This window comes from Protopterus annectens, chromosome 1.part1 (assembly GCF_019279795.1).
Source record: "Protopterus annectens isolate FY-2018-M chromosome 1.part1, PAN1.0, whole genome shotgun sequence".
Lineage (NCBI taxonomy): Eukaryota > Metazoa > Chordata > Ceratodontiformes > Protopteridae > Protopterus > Protopterus annectens.
Window position 1 is genome coordinate 504,798,942 of NC_056726.1, and position 24,664 is coordinate 504,823,605.

General features: G+C 39.6%; 1 protein-coding gene across 1 annotated transcript in view; it reads right to left on the reverse strand.

Moving 5' to 3' along the window:
- Positions 1-4,784, reverse strand: part of LOC122806092 (jouberin-like) — an 806,047-nt gene extending 801,263 nt beyond the window's left edge. The window contains exon 1 of the mRNA XM_044076334.1: positions 4,673-4,784. The gene's annotated coding sequence lies outside the window, so the exon portion shown is untranslated. The remainder of the gene's footprint in view (positions 1-4,672) is intronic.
- Between the last annotated feature and the right edge of the window lie 19,880 nt (positions 4,785-24,664).

Sequence of the window (24,664 nt, forward strand, 5' to 3'; positions counted from 1 at the left end):
TACTGCCACCACCATGTCTAACCATGGGGAGGGTGTTCTTTTGGTGATGTGAAGTGTTGTTTGTGCCCCAAACATACCTTTTGGAATTGTGGCCATAAAGTTCAACCTTGGTCTCATCAGACCATAACATATTTTCCCACATGTGTTTGGGAGACTTGATGTATTGTTTTGCAAATTTTAGCTGGGCCTGGATGTTTTCTGTGTAAGTAAAGGCTTCCGTCTTGCAACCCTACAACACAGTCCAGACATATGGAGAATACGGGAGATTGTTGCCAGATGTAGTACACAACCAGTACTTGCCAGAAATTCCTGCAGCTCCTTCAGTGTTGCTGTAGGTCTCTTGGCAGCCTCCCTAACCAGATTTCATCTTGTCTTTTCATCAATTTTGGAGGGACGTCCAGTTCTTTGCAACATCACTGCTGTCCCACATTTTCACCATTTTTTGATGACTGTCTTCACTGTGCCCCATGGTATATCCAATGCTGTGGAAATTCTTTTGTACACTTCTTCTGACTGATACCTTTCAACAATGAAATCCATTCAATGCTTTGTAAGCTCTATGCGAACCATGGCTTTTGCTGTAGCAGACAACTGAGTAAATGTCAGGAAATCCTACTAGGACAGCTGAACTTTATTTGGGGTTAATCAGAGTCTCTTTAATTGATGGCAGGTGTGTAGCCAAGAAGACTGAATGCTGTAATTAAATCAAAAGGTGCTTCAACAAATTATTAGTTTAAGGGTGTGCACACACAACAAAGTATTAGTTTAAGGGTGTGCACACTTAGGCAACCAGTGTATTGCATGTTTTTTTTATTTTTTTATATTTTTTCTGCTAACAGATTTGTTTGTTTTTCAATTGAATTGTACAGGCTATAGGTCACATTAAAGGTGGGAAAAGTTTTGAAAAGATTTATTGTGGTATCATTTTTTATATCACAAAAACTTGGCATTTTAACAGCAGTGTGTAAAGTTTTTTATATCCTATCCACTATACGTATGTATGTGTGTGTGTGTGTGTGTGTGTGTATATATATATATATATATATATATATATATATATATGTGTGTGTGTGTGTGTGTGTGTGTATATATGATTCTCCTTCATATGACTGAAACTACAAAGGCCTGAAAACAAAAGCCATAAAAGTCAAAAGCCTGAAAAGCCAAAAGCCTGAAAACACAAAAAATACATATACTGACTTTAAACAACAGAAGCCATATTAATTTCCACTAAGTATAAGCAGGGGGGGCAAGTCCCCCTGTACCCCCCACACCCCCTGCTACTTAAATATGCCAACTCAGAGATTGCACTTATTGTAATGAAGTGGGAGTTGATATATTTAAGTAGCAGGGTGTGTGTGTGTGTGGGGGGGGGGGCTTTCCCCCTCTGTTTATACTTAGTGGAAATTAATATGGTTTCTGTTGTTTAAAGTCAGTATATGTATTTTTTGGGTTTTCAGGCTTTTGTTTTCAGGCTTACGTTAATTCAGTCATATGAAGGGGAACCATATATATATATATATATATATATATATATATATATATATATATATACATATATATATATATATATACACACACACACGCACACATATATATATATATATATATATATATATATATATATATACACACACACACACACACACACACACACACACACATGCATATATATTAACACGGATACCTTTTTCGGACTTGGAAGAACGTAAACCACAGCCAGAAATTAAAGGAGAAAACTTTAATCGTCACTTTCAAAACATACAAAGTTTAAAAATGTGGGCGCTTTCGTTCAATTCGTGTTAAAAGTCGAACTTCATCAGAAATTTAACAGTTACAAATTATATAAACTTACGTATTTGCAGCATATGCATCTGCCACAGCAATACATTTTTAATTTTAAAAATTAAATTTAAATTACATTAAATTTACAAATTTGTATGCTGCAAATATGTAACCATAAGTACATCTTTTACTTTGAGATCCCCAGGTTCAAAATATCCTTTCAAGAAGCTTATGACTGTAACACCACCAGTTTAGTTTATCTTGCATTCTGTGTTCAATGTGATGCATTCTACATAGGGAAAACCATCAGGAAGTTGAGTGATCGCATTAAGGAACACTGTCAGGCATTAAGAAAGGGTGACCTTAAAAATGCATTAGCTAGGCACAATTTGGGTAGCCCTCAGTGCAAGGAATTCACTTTATTGTATTAGAAAAAAAATCCAGTTTGTGGGGAGATTGCAACCCCCAGCTCGAAGTTAAAGAACTAAGATGGAAAATTAAACTGCAAGCAGACATGCCCCCTAGTTTAAATGGTAATTTAAATGTAAACAGCATTCTAAAATGGAACAAGTAGGATGGGAAAAGGAATCTTAACCATCCAAAGGTGTTTATATAATTCGTAACTGTTAAATTTCTGATAAAGTTCGACTTTTAACATGAACGAACAAAAGCACTCAAATTTTTAAGCTTTCTATATTTTAAAAGTGATATGTGTGTCTACATATATATATATATATATATATATATATATATATATATATATCTATAGACACACACACACACATATATATATATATATATATATATATATATATATATATCAGACACACACGCACAGACAACAAATGTAGGGCTACACAGGCTTTAACAATGTGACAAAGAGCAAAGCTCCATCTTTTCTGGTTTGTATAAAGAATAGCCATACATTTTTATCCATAGTAAAAATGCAATGCATGTCTGTGTATGTCTGGACCATTACAGCAACGAGCCGACCCAACATCAGAAATAAAACTGATACACATTCTTTCAAAAAAGAGATGCTTTCTGTCATTGCGAACATGCCATCCCAAAACTCCCAGAAGCTGACAAGAGAAAAATGGTCCACACAACTTCAGAACAGAACTGGTTCTAAGTCCTTACATCTCAAATTAAAATCTAACTGTGCGGTATATCCAATTTTCTAATAATGTGACTAAAAATGTCAAACACTGTTTGAGATATTATAAATTCAAAATATATGCAGTGAATGCAGGTCTCTACAAGCATTACAATATAGCAATCTGCAAAGCTGCATAATATTTAGTTTATGAAAAAGTTGGAAATAACTCTTGCTCAAGGCAAGAAATTTAATGTAATATACGTTCATGTGATCTATAAAGCAAAACTGTAGTGCAGTATATAGCTGATTATCAAGACATATGCTTTTCAGAACTATGCTAGAAAAAGATTTGTTTCTGAAATACAGTTCTATACTGGCATGGACCTCAATGCACCTACATAGGAATTAGGCTGCTCAGTTTTATGTCATTCTTTTCAAAACTAAAGATATGCATATTATGTGTTCTTTTTGACAAAATAAATACTACAAACATATTTGCATTGTACTGGTATAATATCACAAGTAAGAATTATATTCATTGCTGAAAAAAAGGATATTTTCTGTCATTCTAAATACTACAGCACCAAGCACGGTTCTGGTATGTAGAAAATGGCAAACAGTCACATTGAAGATGAAGCAACTTCTTTTACTTTTAAATTATAAGCACATGGGATTATAAATGTATAAATGGCTATTTAAATGCCCTAGCCTATAACTTGCAGAACAAAAACCTCATACCAAGGCAGATATGACTCTCAGAAGGTAGGGTCAAATCCGATTCAAAACAACCATATCATAAATTCAAAAACTACCGTTTTCAAAATATTAGACCTTTCAAAAACATAAATGTAGTGAGTCATTTTAAGATTAGACCAAAATATATGCATTTCTTTACAAAATTGGGTTTTTCCATACTGCTACCTGCTATGGGGAAAAAGAAACATAAAAAAACTGAACAAAACACCTTTAAATTCAAGATGCATCTGCTGCTATGAATATATCTTGATAACTCATTGAAGTGTAACCCTGAATTCCTCACTGAAAATAGGTAAATGTCTGGCTAATAGTCAGCAATAAGGGCTTGTACTTGCAGAAAATGATTAGTATTAAAGGTGTTAAAAGTACATAATGTATGCAGAGCAACAGTAGTCTACCTAAGGTATTTTTTTCATTTTCAGCTATATATTGGAATTCAGTGTTTACTTAAGAGGCTAAATGAAAAATTTACCTCTGAATTCGGCAATTTTGATGATCTAATAGCAATTCTGAAATGTTAAACATAATAGTTAAACTGTAAAGAAGACGTGAAATGCTGGGTATTTCAAGTTTTACTGTGACATTGTTACTCATTGATTACATGTTATGCAGCCTATTGTCACGTTAAATAGTATTTGTGATTTTAATTACTCTTTTTATTTATTATAATAAGACAGGATAGTTCTGTTAATCAAACAAGGTAATGGTACAGTTTAATAGCTCTTTCTAAATGAAGCAGAGATACTTCATCAGGTATTATTTCACATAATGATATGTCATTTTGAACAGAAGTCTGATGAAAAGTTAGATCACTGAAACCAAAAGACTGTCACTTCTTCCAAAGAAAAAGTTTAAATAAAGGGTTCATGCTGTAATTTCTCTTACAGCACATTTAGTGGGTGTCATGGGACAGTCACACAGATGAAAGTACTGATAATCACAACATGATTATTGCAACAAATAAGTCAACAACCAAATGAAACAACCTTCTCTAAGACCTGAAACTATTATCAAAGGACGAAAAAGACTCACCACTTGGAGAGGTCCAAGACTGCTGTGAAATTAATTGAGCACCCAGTGTACTCGGCAGCCTTAACTTTGAATGTGGTGAAAGCAGTGATGGAGCCGGAAGTGAGAGATCTGAACTGGCCTGTAACAGGATAGGCAAATTAGAAACCACAGAATCGTTTCCTAGATTACACACTCATGTGCAGAGATGGACAAGCAATATTCATTTAATGTGCACTATAAATGTAGCTTCTGTTTCACTACTAGGATCTAAGTTTCACAATTATTTCTGTACAGTGTGTAAGAGTGATGAGCAGAGATGGACAAGCAATATTCATTTAAAGTGCACTATAATTTTAACTTCTGTTTCACTACTAGGAACTAAGTTTCACAGATATTTCTGTAGTGTGTAAGACCACGCTGAAAATTACGAAACACTAAAAGACCAAACCTCATACAATTACAGTACAACAGTTTTAGTCACATTATGGATCACCCTTTTATATTTAATAAACTACCTGGGGGAAACAAAGCTTTGACTACAAACTGAATGTATGTCTATGTAAACCAGATGTCTTCATTATGGTTTTCTTTTCTGCAAAAGTAATTTGACTCTTGTGAATATTCTTTAGACACTAAACCAGCCTCTCTCCAAAATACATAACACAGAAGCAGGCTCAAAATGCTGTGTTCCCTTACAGGCAAATATTACAACTGACTATGTATACTTAAGGCTGCCTTGCTCACATAAAATATAAACACAGTCTGTTAAAAGGTACATCAGGAACTAGGTGTAACAAGAAGAATAAAGAAAAAAAAAGCCTTTCAACTCAGCACACAACAAAGTCCTATAATGCATATGTTCATTTCCATAATTATACAGATAATACATTTATATGCTCTGCTTAGCCAGTGGTACTTCTTTGCATACCTAGAGGTAGCATATGTCACTATGACTACACAGCATTACATATTAATCCAATGCAAAAAAATGAGAAAAGAAACAGGTGCACTGTTTCATGTTTAACTTTCCACTACTGATCTGACAGTGACTTAATCTTCACCCTAATCACTACCCTCAGATTTTTTGTAGATAGGAGTAAAGCAAAAGTTTATCTTATTACTGTTAAAATGTCAAACTAGGTCAGTAAATTACCTTTATACAGAAAGATTCTTAAAAAGCTTCAGACAAGAAATCCAAGTCACATACCATAATTTCTTTCACACTGAATTATATTCCATACCTAAATGTAAGTATATATTTGCACAACGTGCATTTACATAGTTTATTCATCAACCAACAGCCTTGAGCACTGTAATTTTTGTCTGTTTCTGGATTCATCAAATGATCCTCCAGAGAGACACAAATACATATGTATACACAAATAGACTTCACACACACACACACACACACACACACACACACACACACACACATTTACTTTACATAAAAGTCTAAAATAAACATCACAGACTATCATGCACGGATAAAAATAAAACTGCATGTTAAGGAATGTTTTCGAAACAGGTATCTAATTCATTCATCCATGGTTCTCTGTAAAAGCTGCACTAAACTCACTGACGTAGTCCCCACTATGGCATATTTTTATACTGATCACTTTAAAAATGCAACCACATCACACTCTGGTTTCCCAAGAAAGCAGATGCATCTACTTGCTGCTGCAACGACTACAGAACCAAAACATATTCATTCCATATCACTTACTAAGTGCAGTGAAAAAATTTTGAGAAAAGGGCAGTAACATGCATAGTCAGGGGTTTCTCAGATGTGTACATCCCAGTAAAGGCCTTCTGACATAGATCAAATTATGGGTTACCATTCCCCTAGATATACAGCACTGAACTCAGTTCTTGTGTTCATGGCAACAGCAACTCACCACCCTCAATGGCCTTCATGTCTGGGTTAAGGAGGATGCCCTCCAATACAGTGCCCATATATCTGGACTTTGACTTGCAATCAAATCAGAAAGTACAGTTGTGTAAGTAAACTCACCGTAACAGTAGATCCTCAAATACATCAACGTTACAGTAGCCTAAGTTATATAAGTTATATCCTGTCAAGTACATGACAACCGACCAGCTTCAAGAACATTAGGGCACCTTCCATGCACCCTAACCACTGTACAGCTCAAGAAGAGTGGTATAAAATCAGTGGTTAAGGCACCAAACCTTCACAACTTTCTTGCCTCAGAGTAAGGGAGGCTAGACCACAGTTTGTTGGTTATGTGTTAGGAAAAGGGGAAAAAATAAAAAACAGCCATATGGGAGGGTGCTCTTACTGCAACAATGATCTATTTGAATATCTTCTGCTATGGTAAGTTTACTTAAAGAACTGTACTATGTTCATTATTAGATCACTGTTGTAGCTGCCTAAGCTACTTGGGTAGATTACCCGAACCCCTCCCTGTAATATGAGAAAGCTTTTGGTAATTGCCCTTGGCCAATTTTAGAAGAAGAAAAAAAAAGACTGCTGCCTGGGCCAAAAGGGACTTACTAGTATCATCCATGGAGATTCCTTCTGAGTCTTTAGAAGAAGCCTGGTTGTCATAGCAAAAGTAAAAAAGCTTACAGGAACATCCTCTTTCATGGGAATGAGAAGGCAACTATCATCCAGACCTTTGTGGAAGGAGTCCTGGAGTGCACTTTCTTCAACTGTCTATTGTGAATGGAGATAAACAGATCTACTTGAGATGCTCCCCACAGCTAGATGAATTGCTGGAAGACCCCTATGTCCAAGTTCCATTCACAAGGGGAGGGGGTCTGTCCTGGTCCTACTCAGCCTCTCTGCTACAGCATTCTGCTCTGATGAAACGTATGTGGCCTGAGGTTTGGATTGTGTTTAGTTGCTAGTTCCCAGGTTACCATCCTTAGTCTGCAAAGGGGTACGACCTGGTTGCCTGTGATTAACAGCAGAGGGCCAGAAGTCCAAAAATAGCTCAGAGCTGTGACAGCATTTATGAGAGACATCATTTATTTGACATTATGTGCTTTAATTTGTCCTGTTTGTTCCACAGAATCCGAACTGCCCTTAGATACAGCATACAGTTCCTAAGCAAAGTCTGAGATGTGTGGTTACAGACAGAGTGGGGGAGGGGCTACATTGGGAAAAGGGAAATCTGGGTTAACAGACAATTGATGTATCCACCAGAATAACTTCCATTAAAAAAAAAAAAAAAACAGCACTGTGATTTGAAAAAAAATAGGTGTTGCTGTTGGGGCCAATCTGATTGAACGAACCATTGAATTTTCTTCATGAAATCCGGCCAGAGGAATCATGAAACAATGAAACCTGGAATCCTGAGATATTGCCTGGCAGATGCTAGAATCTAGTTGGACAATGTCAGAAATTGTTACTTGTAACACTTCCACTTTGTCCTGAGGGAGAAAAGTCAACAAGAGGGAGGTATCCAGGAGAGATCTATGTTACAGCTCAAACAAGGGAAACACTGAACCATATAACATTGAGACAGTAAAACTGAACAGGCATTATATCAAAAACAAAAAAATAACAAAAGCATCAACCCCTGCTAATCAGGAGGGATTTATGTCATAACTTAAACAAGGGAAACATCAAAACTCAAAACATTGAGCCGGTAAACCTAACTGGTGTACTGTCAAACACAAAACTAACAAAGGCATCTACCCCCTGTTAATCATATACACTGGCATCACAATCACACTACTGTGGAGAAAGGGCCAAATCTCACTGACTCATGGTATTCGATATTATGCCAGTTCGAGCTTCCCAGCTAGATGCTTCTGCTGTTCGATGCTGTCATATAGACCCATCCATAAGACATCCCAGAATCCCTACCCTGTGAGATTTTTTTTATTTAACATTTGTTTACTGGAGAAGTCCGGCTGGGTTTGTTGCCCATTTTCAGCAGAGGCATGGGGAGAAAAGCTCCACATACAAACAAGTACACAGTATTATAGCACAGAAATTATACTGATGATAAAAAAAGCAGACACGTACACAGTATAACAGCACAGAAATTATACAAATAATAAAAAGCAACTATACAATATAATAAAATACTACCATACAACAAATGTTTGTCAGCATGTTCTATGCATTACATTAGAAGGTTGTAGACAGAGTTTGAAAGTGGGTTGAGGTGAGACATGAGATGAAATGAGAGGAAATTTTTCTGTATTTACCTGAAATCCCAGGCTGAGAAAAAGTTTTTTTTTTTTACCAAAGCCAGAGAATTTTATCACTTAAGATAGAGGCGCACATAAATTAGTAGAAAAGAAAACAGACCATGTTAACATTTTTCATTTTCATACAGTGTATATATGTTATTTTATTTATTTATTTAAATTTTGCTTACTGGGAAAGACTGGGACACAGCCCGTTTTCACTGAAGGCCCAGAATGCATGTGTATGTGTTTTCTTTCATTTTAAAAATTAGCATTCACTCCAGCGGTACATAAATTGCTCAATTCCTGCATTAACATAAACCTCATAGGTTCATAGGCTAGTACTAGGCTATCAGCCCTAGGGCCTAAACAAGCCTAGCCATAACAATTCCCTGGCTATTTCTTCCCACACTATTTACTTCCCTGGACCCTTGTTTAGCAGGGCAACTGACGTGATCCCCGGGGATTCTTTTCTCCCATTAAATCATCAAGGTTCCTTTTGAAGAGGGCCAAAGAGGTGCTCTGCTTGACGTGTCACTCCTCCTCCTTCTCGTGAATGTTAGTCTACATGTACTGTTCACATAAATGCCATTTATTTCTATATAATTTGCTTCTTCCCTTTTTTAAAGAGCCAGCCTCCAGTTCTTTTATCTCCTCTACAATATTCAGTACTTCCATTAAAGTTTCTAGTAATTGCTTTTTTTTTTGGCAATCAATAGCATTAAACTTAGTAAGTTCTTACTAATGTCTAGGTAATTCAGATTCTGCATTAAAGTTAGTAAGGTCTTAAAAATGTCTAGGTAATTCAGATCCTCCTAGCTCAAAAGAATCATTTTTTTTTAGTTACAGCATTTACTCCCTAACATTTCAGACAGCACAGCCTGAACATAATTTTTAAAATCTGCCTGCTTGTTACACTCTCAGAAAACATGTTCCTTGTTACCTATGTCTTTCCCATCACACCTCCAGTATTTGCTATCTATCTGAGGAAAATGTTCAGAAGTCTGCTTGTGGTATAAAAATATCTACACAAACACTTCCAAGCAAAAATCGCAAACCTTCTAGACTCTGTTGCATACATGGCAGCCATACAGATATCCTCCCACTGGCCCTTTGTAAATTACCTTTACAGTTTCTCATCCTAATTATTTCTAACTTCCTCTGATTGATAATTACAATTGTCATACAATATTTTATATGCCATAATCAATTATCCATTTTTAACAGCAGCTTCTGTTCTAGATTTGACAAAATCTTCCATTGCTGTTTTTTCCACTCGGCACTCCCCTATATCTTTTTCTTGTCTATACACTGATATCAATCCCAGATAGGGAAGGCAATTTCTAAACTGCAGTTCAAATTTCTGCTTGACCTTATTCCACTCTGTTACCTACCCCTCTCTAGTTATTTGCCCCAGTACTATGATTTATTTCCCAGTTTTCACCAGTTAATTCCAGCCCATCTTGCTTATTTTTTATACTTGTAGTCATCCCCATTTGGCAAAAACTCCTTCCTCTAGTCCTGTGTTGGCTTAGTTCTTAAAAATACTTGTTCTTACTTTATGAATATAATATTCTAAATGATTATTTTTCTTAAGGGTCTGTATCCAAAATCTTACTCTCGTCCTTATTTCTCAGACTTCCCCTTGTTTCATCATCATCTTTTTCCACTTTGTTTTATAACATTTTGCTCGTGTTATGTATATGAGCCTTAAATGCAGGGCTGTAAAGTATCCATTCAAATCATAACTAAAGAAAGACCAGTTCCAGTAGAACACTCAAGTAGTGCTGAGAGTTAACCACACCAATGTGGTTTTGTCTTTAAAAACAAGACTTCATCGGGTTTTTTCTGATGAAGTCTTGTTTTTAAAGATGAAAGTGTGCTCAATAAACTACATTTTATACTACACATTGGTGTGGTTAACTCTCAGCACTACTCGAGTGTTCTACTGGAATTGGTCTTTCTTTAGTTATGGTTTGTGCTTTACAGTTCCTGGTTGTGTGATTTTGAATCCATTCAAATCAGGTAATCGTAAACCACCTTGTTCTGTGGGGAGGATCAACTTATCTTATTTAACTCTTTCCTTCTTCCCCTCCCAAATAAATTCCTTCAACTATATATGAATTATTGTCCATGATCTTTTTTGTGTACTGTTTCTGAGCAGCTGCAGCTGAAATAATGTGGACCACTGAAGAAGATAGCCTGGAATCTCTGGCTATTGTTAAAACTGGAGAAACCATGAGGTTACTTTCAGGGTGTTTGGGTCTGGTAGAGGAAGTCCAAATGGATAACTTAGAAGATCTGGATAGTGATCTAACATCAAAGATATATGCACTAGATTAGAACACTGAAAGGGGAGCCAAACTTGCCAGGGCCATAATGAAGCAATGAGGATCACTGTGGTCTTAAAACCTTCTGGTTTTCTAAGTTAATTTGGTTATTAATAGTATCGGGGTAAAGACATAGAGGAGATCTGGGGACTGACTGTGGACTAAAGCATCCTTTGGTGCTTGTCCCTGTGGAGGGATCAAGGCAAAATAACTGCTGCACTTGTTGTTCAGGTAGGATGTGGAAAGATTGCAGCAAGACTGGCCCCAGCAGCTGAAAATCTGAGTTGTCATTGTCTGAATGAGGATGAACTCATAAGGCAGGAGGACTGGTCTGCTCAGTTTGCTGCCAGTACATTTGATGACCCTGGTGTCACTTGTCTGGTCAGGATAAAACAAACAAACTTTCATGGGTTCAGTTCAAGCAGCTTTATTATACATAAACACATCAGGAATGAGGCTTTGTAACTTAAACTTAAATAAACTTATAAAAAGACTGACTACCACACTCATACATGTTAACACTCTGGCTGTTCTCTCAAAATGGCACTGCTGCCTGCACGTGCTTACTATTTATATGCACGTGTTTACATCTAGAATTGCTTCTTAAAAGTACATACACATGCTCTGATCTACATCCTCCCTCTTTGAGAAATAGTCCATATACTAAATGACAGTATTCAATGACATGCAATTTACAGAAATGATTTTTGACCTGCAATTATACAGAACTAGTTCTTTGACATGCAATCATACAAAATTAGACACACACAAAACAATCATGTCCGGGTTGCTGTGTATTTTACACTAGGTCTTGAAATATGAAGTTATCTTGCAACATAAAAGTCAGAAATGCATCTTCAAGGAATGTTCAACATGGAGGCTATGGAAAAGAACAAATCTCCCAACCCATCCACAAAATTATAGAGAACTGAGGAATCGTACCAAAAAGCACATTGACAAGGACAAAGAACAATATTATCAGAAACCACTAAATAAGTCACACACTAACCCCAGACTGTTGTGAAACAACATTAACAAAATTTTCCATCCAGGCAAGACTTCCACACCTAGTCCCTGTCCTAACAACACTGACCTCAATACCGCTACTCTTCTAAACTTTCTTCATTGATTCTATTAAAAATCTTACCACAAATATTTCTTCAAACCCACCTTCAAATGATACTCTCCCAACTTCACCTACCTCCCCTTTCTCACTAAAACCCACCTCCACTGCATTTATTAGATCTCTCCTCTCTAAACTTAAGCCATGCTCCCCTTCTGCTGACAACTTAACCCCTGTAATTTCTCAAAATTGCCTCCGATTCCATTGCCTACCCCATCTCCATACTTATCAATAGATCTACCATCAAAAACACTGTGCCCAAACTATGGAAAAAATTCTATGTCATTCCTCTCCATAAAAGAGGAAACTCTACAGACCCCTCCAACTATCACACCATTGCAATCCTATCTCCCCTCTCCAATATTATGGAAAAATGTATTCACAAACAAATCCTTGAACACCTCATGCAGAATAATCTTCTAACACCAACACAGCATGGTTTTTGTCCCCATCATAGCACCACCACCACTCTTATAACTTTCACTCAGACCATTGCCAAAGCCTGTGATGAAAACAAATTAGTCTGTAGTCTCTTCTTTGATTTATCCAAAGCTTTTGACACCATATCCCACAATCTGCTTATATCTAAACTTAAAGACCTTAACCTCTCCCAATCTACTATACTCTGGTTCACTAGTTACCTCTCTAATAGACTCCAATCTGTCAGGTGGCTATAAGCCACCTCTCCCTTCCTTCCTGTTCATACTAGTGTACCCCAAGGTTCAATATTAGGGCCCCTCCACTTTAACATTTTTACAAATAATCTTCACACTTCCTGCCCCTACTCCTCTCTTATCCAGTATGCTGATGATTCCACTATCATATCCTGTTCTGATAATCTCCTCTACGTTTTATCCCTTACCCAAGACTCGCTTCTGTCTGTTGAAAAATGGCTAACTAGCAACAAACTCCTACTTAACCCCCCCACAAAAAAAAACTACTTCTGTTCCTTCCTGAAAACCTACAAGACTACAAAACCTCCTTCTCAGTCTCTTCTCTGAATAACACTATCATCTCAGCAGAAACTAATACCAAACTCCTTGGTATGGTTATTGATGATCAACTTAAGTTTGATATCTACATTCTACAAGCCATCAAAAAACACACCAAATACTAAGCCTACTATATAGGAATAAAAGATACCTTACAAAGAACACAAAACAATCTCTGGCCCAAGCTTTTCTACTACCTACTCAGTTCTACACTGCACCTATTCTCACTAACTTACAAACCAGTCTCATGGCTAAACTTGAATCTACCTACAATAAAGTAGCTAAATTTGCTGCAAATCTCCCATACCGTTCCCACCACTGCTCTCCCCTACAAAATCTTCTTTGGCCGGAAGCTCATAAAGTACAGTTTTGTACCTACCATAAATGTAGATGTTCGAGTGCGCATACAGCTGCAGTCATCACACTTGGGTTATCCTGCCGTCAGGCGGGTCCTCGGTCGGCCGAATTCCAAAGTCTAGGTCCGGTGTCGGTTGTCGTCGCTTTCTCCCTGACGTCAGTGCGGCAGGGGTATAAAAGAGGCAGCCAACGCCATTTTCTTCAGTTTTTCTAGCCTCAGATGTCAGGTGCCCCCAGAAAGGAAGGCAAAACATGATGTCATGCAAACATACACAAGTAGATAAATCAAAACAGTAGTTGCAAGCAAATACACCATAAAGGAATACCCCAAACAGGTTGTATGTTACAGGTGTTTGTCATAAGCCCTGTCCTAAGAGGGGATGGAGGGAGGGTAACCTGGACTGCAGCTGTATGCGCACTCGAACATCTACATTTATGGTAGGTACAAAACTGTACTATGTTCATCGTGCATACAGCTGCAGTCATCACACTTGGGTAGAATCCCAAAGCTAAGTAAGTGTGGCTGGTACTAAGCAGAATTAGGAGGGGCTAGAATGCCCTGCAGGACTGCTGTGGCAAAGCCCGCTCTAGATTTTGAGTATAGTGGAAGGTGGTAGTGCTTGGAGAAAGTGTTCACTGAACTCCCAAGTAGCTGCTTCCAAAATGTCCTTGGTAGGGACCCCCCCCGAGGAAAGCTGCTGAGGTAGCTGTAGCCCTGGTGGAGTGGGATCTGATGCATACAGGCACTGATTTTCCATGAAATGAATAACAAAAGCGTATGCAGTGGGCTATCCATTTTGAAATAGTCTGTTTGGAAATAGCCTTTCCTTGAGCACCTGTAGCATAGGACACAAAGAGCTGCTCAGATTTTCTGAATGACTTTGTTCTGTCCAAGTAATAACGAAGTTGCCTGTGAATGTCCAAGGAATGTAGTAGCCTCTCTCCTTTGTTCTGTGGATTTGGATAAAAGGTAGGTAAATGAATAGACTGATTCAAAGCCACACTGGATACTACCTTTGGCATGAAGGTAGGGTTGGTTTGTAAGGAAACCCTGTCCTGATGGAAAATGATGAATGGTTGCACAGCCATGAGGGCCTGTAGCTCCGAAACCCTGCATGCTGAGGTAATAGCCAGAAGGAAGGCTGTTTTCCATGACAAGTATTGTAGCTCTGCTGAAGAAGCCGGCTCAAAAGGAGGCAGTGTCAGCTTCTCCAATACGAAGTTGAGGTCCCAAGCTGGAGTTGGTGGTTTCCGTGGGGGTTTTATATTTTTTGCCCCTCTGAGGAACTGCCTTAATAGAGGATGTGAGAATAAAGGAGGATCCGTATTGTATTGTGCTGAAATGGCTGAAGTGTGGATCTTGATGGAAGAGAAGGAGAGGCCACTGTTTAACATCTCAGTTAGGTATTGTAAAATCTGAGGTATATTTATTACCCAAGGATTCTGACCCTTTGCTTGATTCCAGGAACAAAATTGTTTCCATTTGGCGGAGTAGGTTTTTCTAGTAGAGGGTCTCCTGGCCTCCAAGATGACATCCTGTACCTCCTTGGAGAGGAGAGTTTGTTGGTAAATTAAGGAATTCTCCATGCAGCTAGATTTAGAGTTCTGAGCTGGCTGTGAAGGGTATTGTAGTTGTGCTGGTTCAACAGAAGAGGAACTTGAGGAAGGATCCATGGTGGTGAGTGTGACAGGCTCTTTAGGAGAGGATACCAGTGCTGTCGTGGCCAGTCTGGAGCAATGAGAATCACTTGTGGCCTCTCTGCTCTGGTTTTTAATAGAACTTTGGCCAGTAGAGGTAGAGGCGGGAAGGCATAGACTGTCAATGTTGTCTAATTGAAAGAGAGTGCGTCCACTTTCCAGGCCTGTGGATGATAGGTCCTTGAGCAGAATTTTTCCAACTGGTAATTTCTGTGGGTATCAAATAGATCTATGTCTGGCTGTCCCCGTGCCTGAGTTATCTTTAAGAAGACTTGAGGATGCAACTTCCATTCGTGTGGGTCTGTCATATTTCTTCTTAAGTTGTCTGCCAGTGTGTTTTCCTTCCCTGGCAGGAATTGTGCCTGTAGTTGAATTTGTAATTCCAGTGCTGTGTTCCACAGGGTCATGGCTTGCCTGCACAGGGGGTATGAATGCGTTCCCCCCCTGTTTGTTTATGTACCACATGACTGTGGTGTTGTCTGTCCTTATTAATAGCTGGCCTGGATGCAGTAGGTCTTTGAAGGTCATAAGAGCATTTTGCACGGCTAGCATCACCTTTTGGTTGATGTGTAGGTGCATCTCTTTTTGGGACCATTTTCCCTGAATACACTGACCTGCCATGTGTGCTCCCCAGGCGTAGTCTGAGGCGTCTGTTGTGATGATTTGAGTTGCTTGTGGTAAACAGAAAGAAAGACCTGTGTTTCTTGGGCATGCTTGAGCCCACCACAAAAATTCCTTTTGAAGGCATGGAATGAGTGGTATAATTGTTTCCAAGCTGTGGCTGTGCTGAGACCATAAGTTTTTTAGGTACCATTGTAGTTTCCTCATATGCAGCTTTGCAAATGGTATTAGTAGAATGCAAGATGCCATGAACCCCACAGCCTGCAGGATTTTCCTTGCAGTTAGCCTGGTTAAAGTTGCCATTTTTGTTGTAGTATTGAGACAGTTGCCCTTGTTTGTCTGGCGTGAGGTAGGCCATCTGGGTTGTTGTATTTAAGCTGGAACCCAGGAAAATTATCTGTTGAGAAGGTATTAGTTTTGATTTCCTTTTGTTCACTGTGTACCCCAGGCAGTTTAACAGTTTTATTACAAACGCCAGATGTTGCAATAGAAGGTCCTTTCTGTCTGCTTGGATCAGGCAGTCGTCTAGATATGGATTTGGATTCCTCGTTGTCTGCAGAAGGCAATTACTGATGCCACGCATTTCATAAACACTCTGTACGCAGTAGATAAGCCAAAGGGCAATGCAGAGAATTGGTAATGGGTTGAACCTGCAAGAAATCTGAGGTATCTTCTGCAATCTTGTCTGATAGGGACATGCAGGTATGCCTCCTTGAAGTCCAACGTTACCAGCCAAGACTCCTTGCCCAGCATGGGAAGAAGCTGCTGTAATGTGAGCATCTTGAATTTTGGTACCTCTAGATATGTGTTTAGAATAGATAGGTCTAAGATGGGTCTCCAATCTTTGTCCTTCCTTGGTACCAGAAATAGTCTTGAATAAAAACCTTGACCATGTTCTTTTGCAGGTACCTCCTGAATTGCTTTCATATCCATGAGAGTGGAAATTTGCCTTTGTGCCTCTGCCCATTGATTTTGTGGCAGGCTTGGCATGCCTCTCATTTTTGGAAGGGTGTGAAAGTGGAACCTGTAGCCTCTGTCTGTAATATCCAGAATCAATTTGTCCTGTGTAACAATGTGCCAGTTTTTTGAAAATAAGGCCAGTTTTCCGCCGAAAGGTGCTGCCATTATATCTTTGTTTGGCAGGCATAGGGGAAAATCATTGCATCTGTTTTCTAAATGACTGTGATCTATCTTCTCCACCTCTGGGGGCTGGTGTTTGTCACTGTCTAGCTCCGTAAGATCTTTGAGGTTGTCCTCTACCCCTTGGGCGTCTGTATCTGCCCCTTTGGGGTCTGTCCGTGGCTGGAAAGGACCAATTTTTTGAAGGCCAGTTTCTGCTGAAGCATGGAGGCTGCACCTGCAAGAAATCTTTAACTGTTTGCATAGATTTCGCTTTTTCCTGCATTTTCTTTAGTACCTCCTCAGCCTTAACACCGAACAATACATCTTTTTGTAGTGGTGCATCTAATAACTTTGCTTTAAAATGATCTGGTAAGGTTTGCTCTTTGAGCCAAGCATGTCTACGTATGACAGACCCAGTGACAGCAGCTCTGCATGAGGCCTCTAAAGCATCAAAACCACACTGCAAGGTATGTTCCCCACTTGTTCTGCTCCATGCAACAAATCCTGCAACTCTTTCAAGTCTGGTTGTTCTGTTTGTGTCATTTTGCCTTTCAGCTGAGATAACAAGAACTGTTGGTATTTTAACATATGAAAATTGACAGTTTAATGCCCTCATGGTTAAAGTGGCTGATGTGTACACCTTTTTCTCCCACCTTTCTAATGCTCTAGAATCTCTCTCTGAAGGCAAAGTGTTTTTAGCAGTAGAGGCCTTAATCCCCTTGGGACCCTGTGAAATTGTTTCTGGGTCAGCAGTATGGCTTTTATAAAGGAACTGGTGAGAATCAGGAACCCGGTAATATTTGTCTGGTTTAACAGGGGCTGGAGGTAATGAGTCTGGATTAAGACTGGCTTCTGCGTACACATCATCCAAACTATCTAAGACAGGAGGAATAGCCAGGGACCTATGCTGGGGAAGTAGTAGAAATTCCCTGAGCATTTTCTTGGAATCTGAGTAATCTTGGCCTTCCCAGTGGAAGTGCTCTCTCAATGTATGCAGGGTTTCCCCAAAAGAGTAGTCCTCGGGGGGGGGGGACCGAGGGAATAGACTCCTCAGCATCCGAGTCTTCAAATGGGGAATAGGTGTAATCCTGGTCCTCAGAATGGTCTGAAGTAATAGAAGCCTGGTCTGAGGAAGGGTAGTCTTCCTCCAACCTGGGTCTTTTGTCTGAGGGGGGGTTGAGAACCCCTGATGAGAGTAATCAAATCCTCAGCCATTTCAAGCATCTGTTTTTTAGGCATGGGGCCTTGAGAGGGGGTCTGAGGACCTTTTTTCTTAACTTTCATTGCAGCTTTAGACTTAGTGAATGATTTAATAGAGGAGGTGGTAGGCCTGAAAACGCCTTCAGAAATGGCAGGCCTCGCTAAAATTTCGGCCCCCACCCCAAGAGTGGCGTCGGTATCTGTAGTGGGAATGGAGACCGAGGATCCTGCAGCCTCAGGTACTGAAGCCGCCGGTAAAATAGTTTCATCGGTAGTCAGGGGCTGCGTAGGCACCTTGCTGAGAACCGGGGAACCGGTAGTCGGCCTAAGCGTGATCTCAGTACTCGGTGCAGGCCTCGGATGTCTATCCTTATCCTTGCGTCTTTTGCCAAAAACTGGCGTCGGTGCATCCGATGACATGATATAATTAAATTTTTTACCAAAATAATGAAGGGCGAACTCCACCCGGCGCTTAATAGTGCGCTTGTTAAACTTAGCACAAAAACGGCAGGCCAAGACGTCGTGGTCTGGCCCTAAGCAAGGTATACAGTAAGAGTGAAAATCCTTATGCGGTATTTGCTTCCCACAAGAAATGCAATTATTAACTTTGTCTGACATCGGTCTGAGGCAAGAAAAGTTTCCCCAACGGGGTACTTAGCTTTAAAGAAGACTTTGGCTGAAATACTGTTCGTAAATCTCAGTAGCTGGCCGACCGGCACTTGCAAACTGCTTCTGCTTCGGGCACCACATGGCAAGAAAGACTGAAGAAAATGGCGTTGGCTGTCTCTTTTATACCCCTGCCGCACTGACGTCAGGGAAGAAGCGACGACAACCGACGCCGGACCTAGACTTTGGAATTCGGCAGACCGAGGACCCGCCTAACGGCAGGATAACCCAAGTGTGATGACTGCAGCTGTATGCACGATGAACATCCAACTGTTACTTCCTCAACTCCAGCTCATTCACTCTATTCTTACAAATCCCTCTCACTGCCCTGCTCTCTCTACCCTAATCTCTCCTTACACTCCCAAACGGTGTGTCCGCAAGTCCAGACCTACATCTTCTGGAAGTCTATAAACCAGGCAAACAAGCTGGGAAACTTAATATAAATAAAGTGGTTAGGGCACACAGTAAACCATGGCAGCACAGATAAAAAAATGCCTTTAATATTCAATAACACAAGAGCTTTTGTCCTGCCATAATGCAGGACTTTTTCAAAGTGAATAATGCAACAGACATTCCTACACACTCTCCTCATACACAAAGGCACCAAAATCTAAAGTTAAAGAAACAGTGTTCACATAGCAAGTGTTACACACAGTAATTCAATAACAACCAAAAAACATTTTTATATATAAAAACAGAAAATGCATAGTCAGTAATAATTATAACATCCTATAATTGCATTATTCATTTTTGAAAAAGTCCTGCACTGTGGCAGGACAAAAGCGCTTGTGTTACTGAATATTAAAGGCATTTTTTTATCTGTGCTGCCGTGGTTTTCTGTGTGCCCTAACTGCTTTATTTATTTATTTGGTCTTGGTTTAGTGGTTATTTCTGTAGTTTAAGCTGGGAAACTTCTTTATAGCCATTCTGTTGATAATATTTGGAATAAACGTCTCCTAGACCTAAGAGGGACCTTGAGTACTTTGTTTAAAAAAAAAAGATAAAAGATTACACGATCAGAACATGGTCCTGCCCTGTCTCACTCCAACCTGACCTACCCCTCCACCATCTTCTCTTCCTCCTCCATCTTGTTAGTACTATAACAGCAATTATCCTTACCCCTATTTCTTTTAATCTTTTCTTCTAGCAGTCAGTTCTACCTTAATGTCAAATAAGAACTGTAATAAGACATTATGTACTCACCATAACATTCCATGTTTGTTGTCCATCTCGCCTACATTCTTGCTGGTTGGGTTCGGAGGTGATCCTCGGCTCCAACTTGGCCGAATACTAAAGCTCAAGAGCTTCCACTGGCTCGAAGCTGACCCCTATCCCATGATGCTCTGGGTTACATCTCCAGATCCTGTTTGCAAGCGAAAACAGACTTAGACTAATCATACAGTGATATATACACATACATTCATATATCAAAGTATGAGAAAGGAGAAGCATCAGAGACTCCAAACCATACAAACTATATACAAATTTATAAGACTGTCCACTCATTCCTCCAGGAACACAGGATGGGGGAAGGTGGGTGGGATGCAAGAATGTAGGCGAGATGGACAACAAACACAGAATGTTATGGTGAGTACATAACTTCTTAATGTTATGTTGTCCTATCTCACCATAATTCTTGCAGTGTCCCTAGCTCCTTTACTCTAGGGTGGCTCAGGAAAAAAAGACTCCACAAAACAGTGGAACCAAAGGAAGACCTCTTCCAGGAAGCCACATCAACTTTGTAATGAGTAATAAAAGTATGAGGTCTCACCTATGTAGCTGCTGCACAAATAGAATCCATGGGGAGCCTAGCTTGGAAAGCAGAGGATGTATCAACTGCTCTGGTGGAATGGCCTTTTACCTTGCCTGGAAGTTGTCTGTTATTCTTCTTAAAAGAAAAAGATATGCAATCTGTAAGCCATTTTGACAAGGTTACTTTATAAACTGGTAATCCTTTCCTTCTGACTGAAAAGGACACAAACATTTGATCAGACTTTCTGAAAGGTTTGCTCCTATGTAAACAGAAGTGCAATTGTCTGTGCACATCTAACTGATGTAGTATATATTCTGCCTAGTCAGAATAAATTGGAAAGAATACAGGCAATTCAACTGATTTTGGGTAGGAATGAGGGATTATTTATTTATTTTATTTTATTTATTTTACATTTGTTGACTGGGCTAGTCTAGCTGGATATATGTCCATTTTCAGTACAGGCCCGAGGAGAAAAGCTCCAAGGGTAAATTACAGATATAAAAAAACATATAGGAAGCAGAACATAGACATTGTTAAGTACAATTTTACAAAAAAAGCAGTAAGTAGGGAACATTCATTTAAAAATTGCAAACAAAATATCATGTAATTCCGACACCCATCTGGCAGTAGTAATGGCTAGCTAGAGATTAGTTCTTAATGACACCCTGTCTTTATGAAAAATTATACAAGGAGGGCAAACTGATAGAGCTTGTAATTCCGACACCCGTCTGGCAGTAGTAATGGCTAGCTAGAAGAGTGTTTTCCATGACAGGAGTTTTAAATCACAAGATGATGTGGGTTCAAATGGTGGAAAAACCAAGGCAGCAAGCAAAAAAATTAAGATCCCAAGGAGCTGGAGGTTCTCTGATCGGGGGTCTGAGCAAGAAAGTACCCCTGAGGAAAGCATTACATAATCTGTGAGACATAATAGGTATTCTCATCTCTCCGATATGAAAATTAGAAATTGCTGCTAGCTGGACTCTGATAGTAGCAACTGTTGCGCCTTCATGAAAAGTTTGGAGAGAAAATCTAGAAATGCGGGAATAGGGTCTGTAAAAGGTTCTATATTCTGTTTAACAGCCCAATAAGAAAATATTTTCCATTTACTATAGCATATGTCTTTCTCATAGATGGTTTGTGTGAAGAAACTATGATATGTTTCACTGTAGGTTGTAACACCTGACTAATCGTGGAATTGGAGCAGCCATGCTGTCAACTTGAGGGTCTGGATGGAAGGATGGAGCATTCCCGATGGGTGGTTTAACAGATCTGGAACTGGGTCCAGGATCCACGGTTCCTCCAGCAAATGTATACAAAGAAAGGGGAACCACACTTGACGAGGCCAGTAAGGAGCAATGATGATCATCGTGCTTTTGAGTGTATTGGCTTTCTGCAATACTGTGGGAATTGGGGGAAATGGAGGAAAGGCATAAAGAAGTCCCAGGGGCCAATCGTGAACTAGTGCATTCATTGATGACATCCCTGGAGGAGGAATTAGGGCAAAGTAGCTGCTGCATTTAGCATTCATGGATGTGGCAAAGAAGTTGCAGCAAGGCTGGCCCCATTTCCTGAAGATCTTTTCCGCAATTTCTAACTTTAGGGACTACTTGTGAGGCAACAGAATAGCTCTGCTGAGTTTTTCCGCCACCACGTTGGATTTCCCTGGGATGTGCGTTGCTATCAGAAAATGTTGAAAAGCGACTGTCCATTGCCATACTCTTTGTGCCTCTCACCACAGGGGATACAACTTGGTTCCTCCTTGCTTGTGTATATACCATACCACTGACATATTGTCCATTTGGATTGCAACTGTTCCCGTCGGAAGAGAGTCCTGAAATGCCTGCAATGCGTACAGCACTGCTCTCATCTGTAGAACATTTATGTGCAAATGGCTTTCATGTTCTTGCCATAGGCCTTGGACTGTCATTCCCAGATAAAGCCCCCCACCCCACCTTATCTGGGAAGCATCCGTGGTCAAAACTGCAGTTGGTTCTCAAAAAGTCCATTATGATTAACTGGTGTGAAAGTGGTAGATCTTGCATAGACTACTGGGTAAAAAGAAGCCATTGAAGAACTCGCATGTGTAGCCATGCTAGGGGGACTAGAAGAATTACAACTGCCATCGTACCTAGAATCTGCAACACATCCCTGGCTTGAACCCTTCTTTTCGATATGAATATTTTGACTTGTTGATGAATGGATTGAATTCTTTCAGCAGTAAGCTTTGCCACCATGTTTTTTGAATCTAGCCTTGCCCCTAAGAAAGTAATCTGTTGAGACGGAGGCAAGGCAGATTTTTTTTTTTTTTTAAGTTTACTGTAATGGCTAGCCTGGTGCAGAGCAGCATAGTTTCGTCCCTGGTCTGTAGAAGTAGATGTTTGGTGGAGGCATTCAGGAGCCAGTCGTCCAGGTATGGAAACACATGGAATCCCTGACGTCTCAAGTGAGCCGTGACCATTGCCATGCATTTGAACACCCTGGGGACTGTACTGAGACCAAAGGGCAGGGCTCAAAACTGATAATGACTGGCTCCCAGCCGAAAGTGTGGAAACCTCCTGGACCGCTTGTCTTTTTTATGTAGTAATACGTGTCATGAAGATCTATTGAGCACATCCAATCGCCTTTCCCCTATGAAGGTAAATACTGACTACAGTGTCACCACCCGGAACTTTGATTTCTTGATGGATTTGTTTAGTTTGCTGAGATCCAGAATGGGTCTCCAGTCCCCTGTCATCTCTGGAACTAAAAAGAACCTTGAGTAAGTTCCAGATCCAATCTGGTCTCCAGGGACTTCTTGGATGACTCTTTTTCTTAGCAACATGACTATGTCTTGTGTTGCATAGTTCCTCTGACTGGCTGGAACTTCTGGTAAGGACTTGTTTATGGGAGGGGAGGTGAAAAAGGGAATGTAATAACTTCTGGATATGACTGATTGTACCCATTTGTCTTAGTAAATTTCTCAGCAGGCATTTGGGTATAGTGACAAGCATCCATTTGGGTATAGTGACAAGCATCCCCCGACTGCCTCCAGAGAAGAGCAGGTGGGCCTCCTTTCAGTAGCGCTGGAAGGGCCTACTAGAGAAAGTATCCCTGTCACCCTGGTTCTGCAGACCTCCTCTGCTGTGAGGATGGCGTCTTCCATTATTACATACCTCTCAACCTGGAAACATCAAAAATCTGGACAAGGCCCATGAACAATAGGTACAAATCTGCATGCGGATTAACATACAATTTGCATATATAATTATGTAACCCCACCCCCTGTAATGAAATTGTGGGATACCAACTTTCAAATGCAAACTGAAGAACAGACAACCAAAATATGGCACCAAAGTCCCCCTGTAGCCGTTCCAATTTCTCATTACCAGGCTACTTTGCAACATTTCACCACGAAGATACACTAAGTCACTGTTCATCCAAAAGTAGCCAAAAACATGGTAGTCACAAACAAACAATTTTAATGAAGCTTTCGGGTCTACACCCTTCATCAGCACATAAAATCACCTTACATAAGTTGCATTTAAATAGAGGAAGCACTGAAAAAACACATGATCAAGCCAGCCAACCAGATACAAACCAAAATTAATTATGCAAATAATTTAAAATGCATCACACCCAAAACTCTTAAAGAAGTTTTACTTATATTAATAAAAAACAATTTTATATAGATTAAATATAGTTACATATAGATAAATCATTCATATCAAATAAGAACTTTTTTAAAAACTTTTTAAAAACTTTTTAAAAAGGTAGCAGCTCAAAATTAGCATCATAAATTCTTCCTCTGACGCTTAATCAAAACTGGTTTGAGACTTACTGCTCCATTCAAGCCAGGCCATTTATCAGCCTGTAAACGTACTATCCACTCATATTCCTTCCATAACAAAAGATTTTCCAAGTCACCACCCCTAATACCCATTCGTACAGTGCATATGCATCTGAATTTAAAAGCATGAGTTTGAAATTCATGTAAATGTCTGAATAAACCAT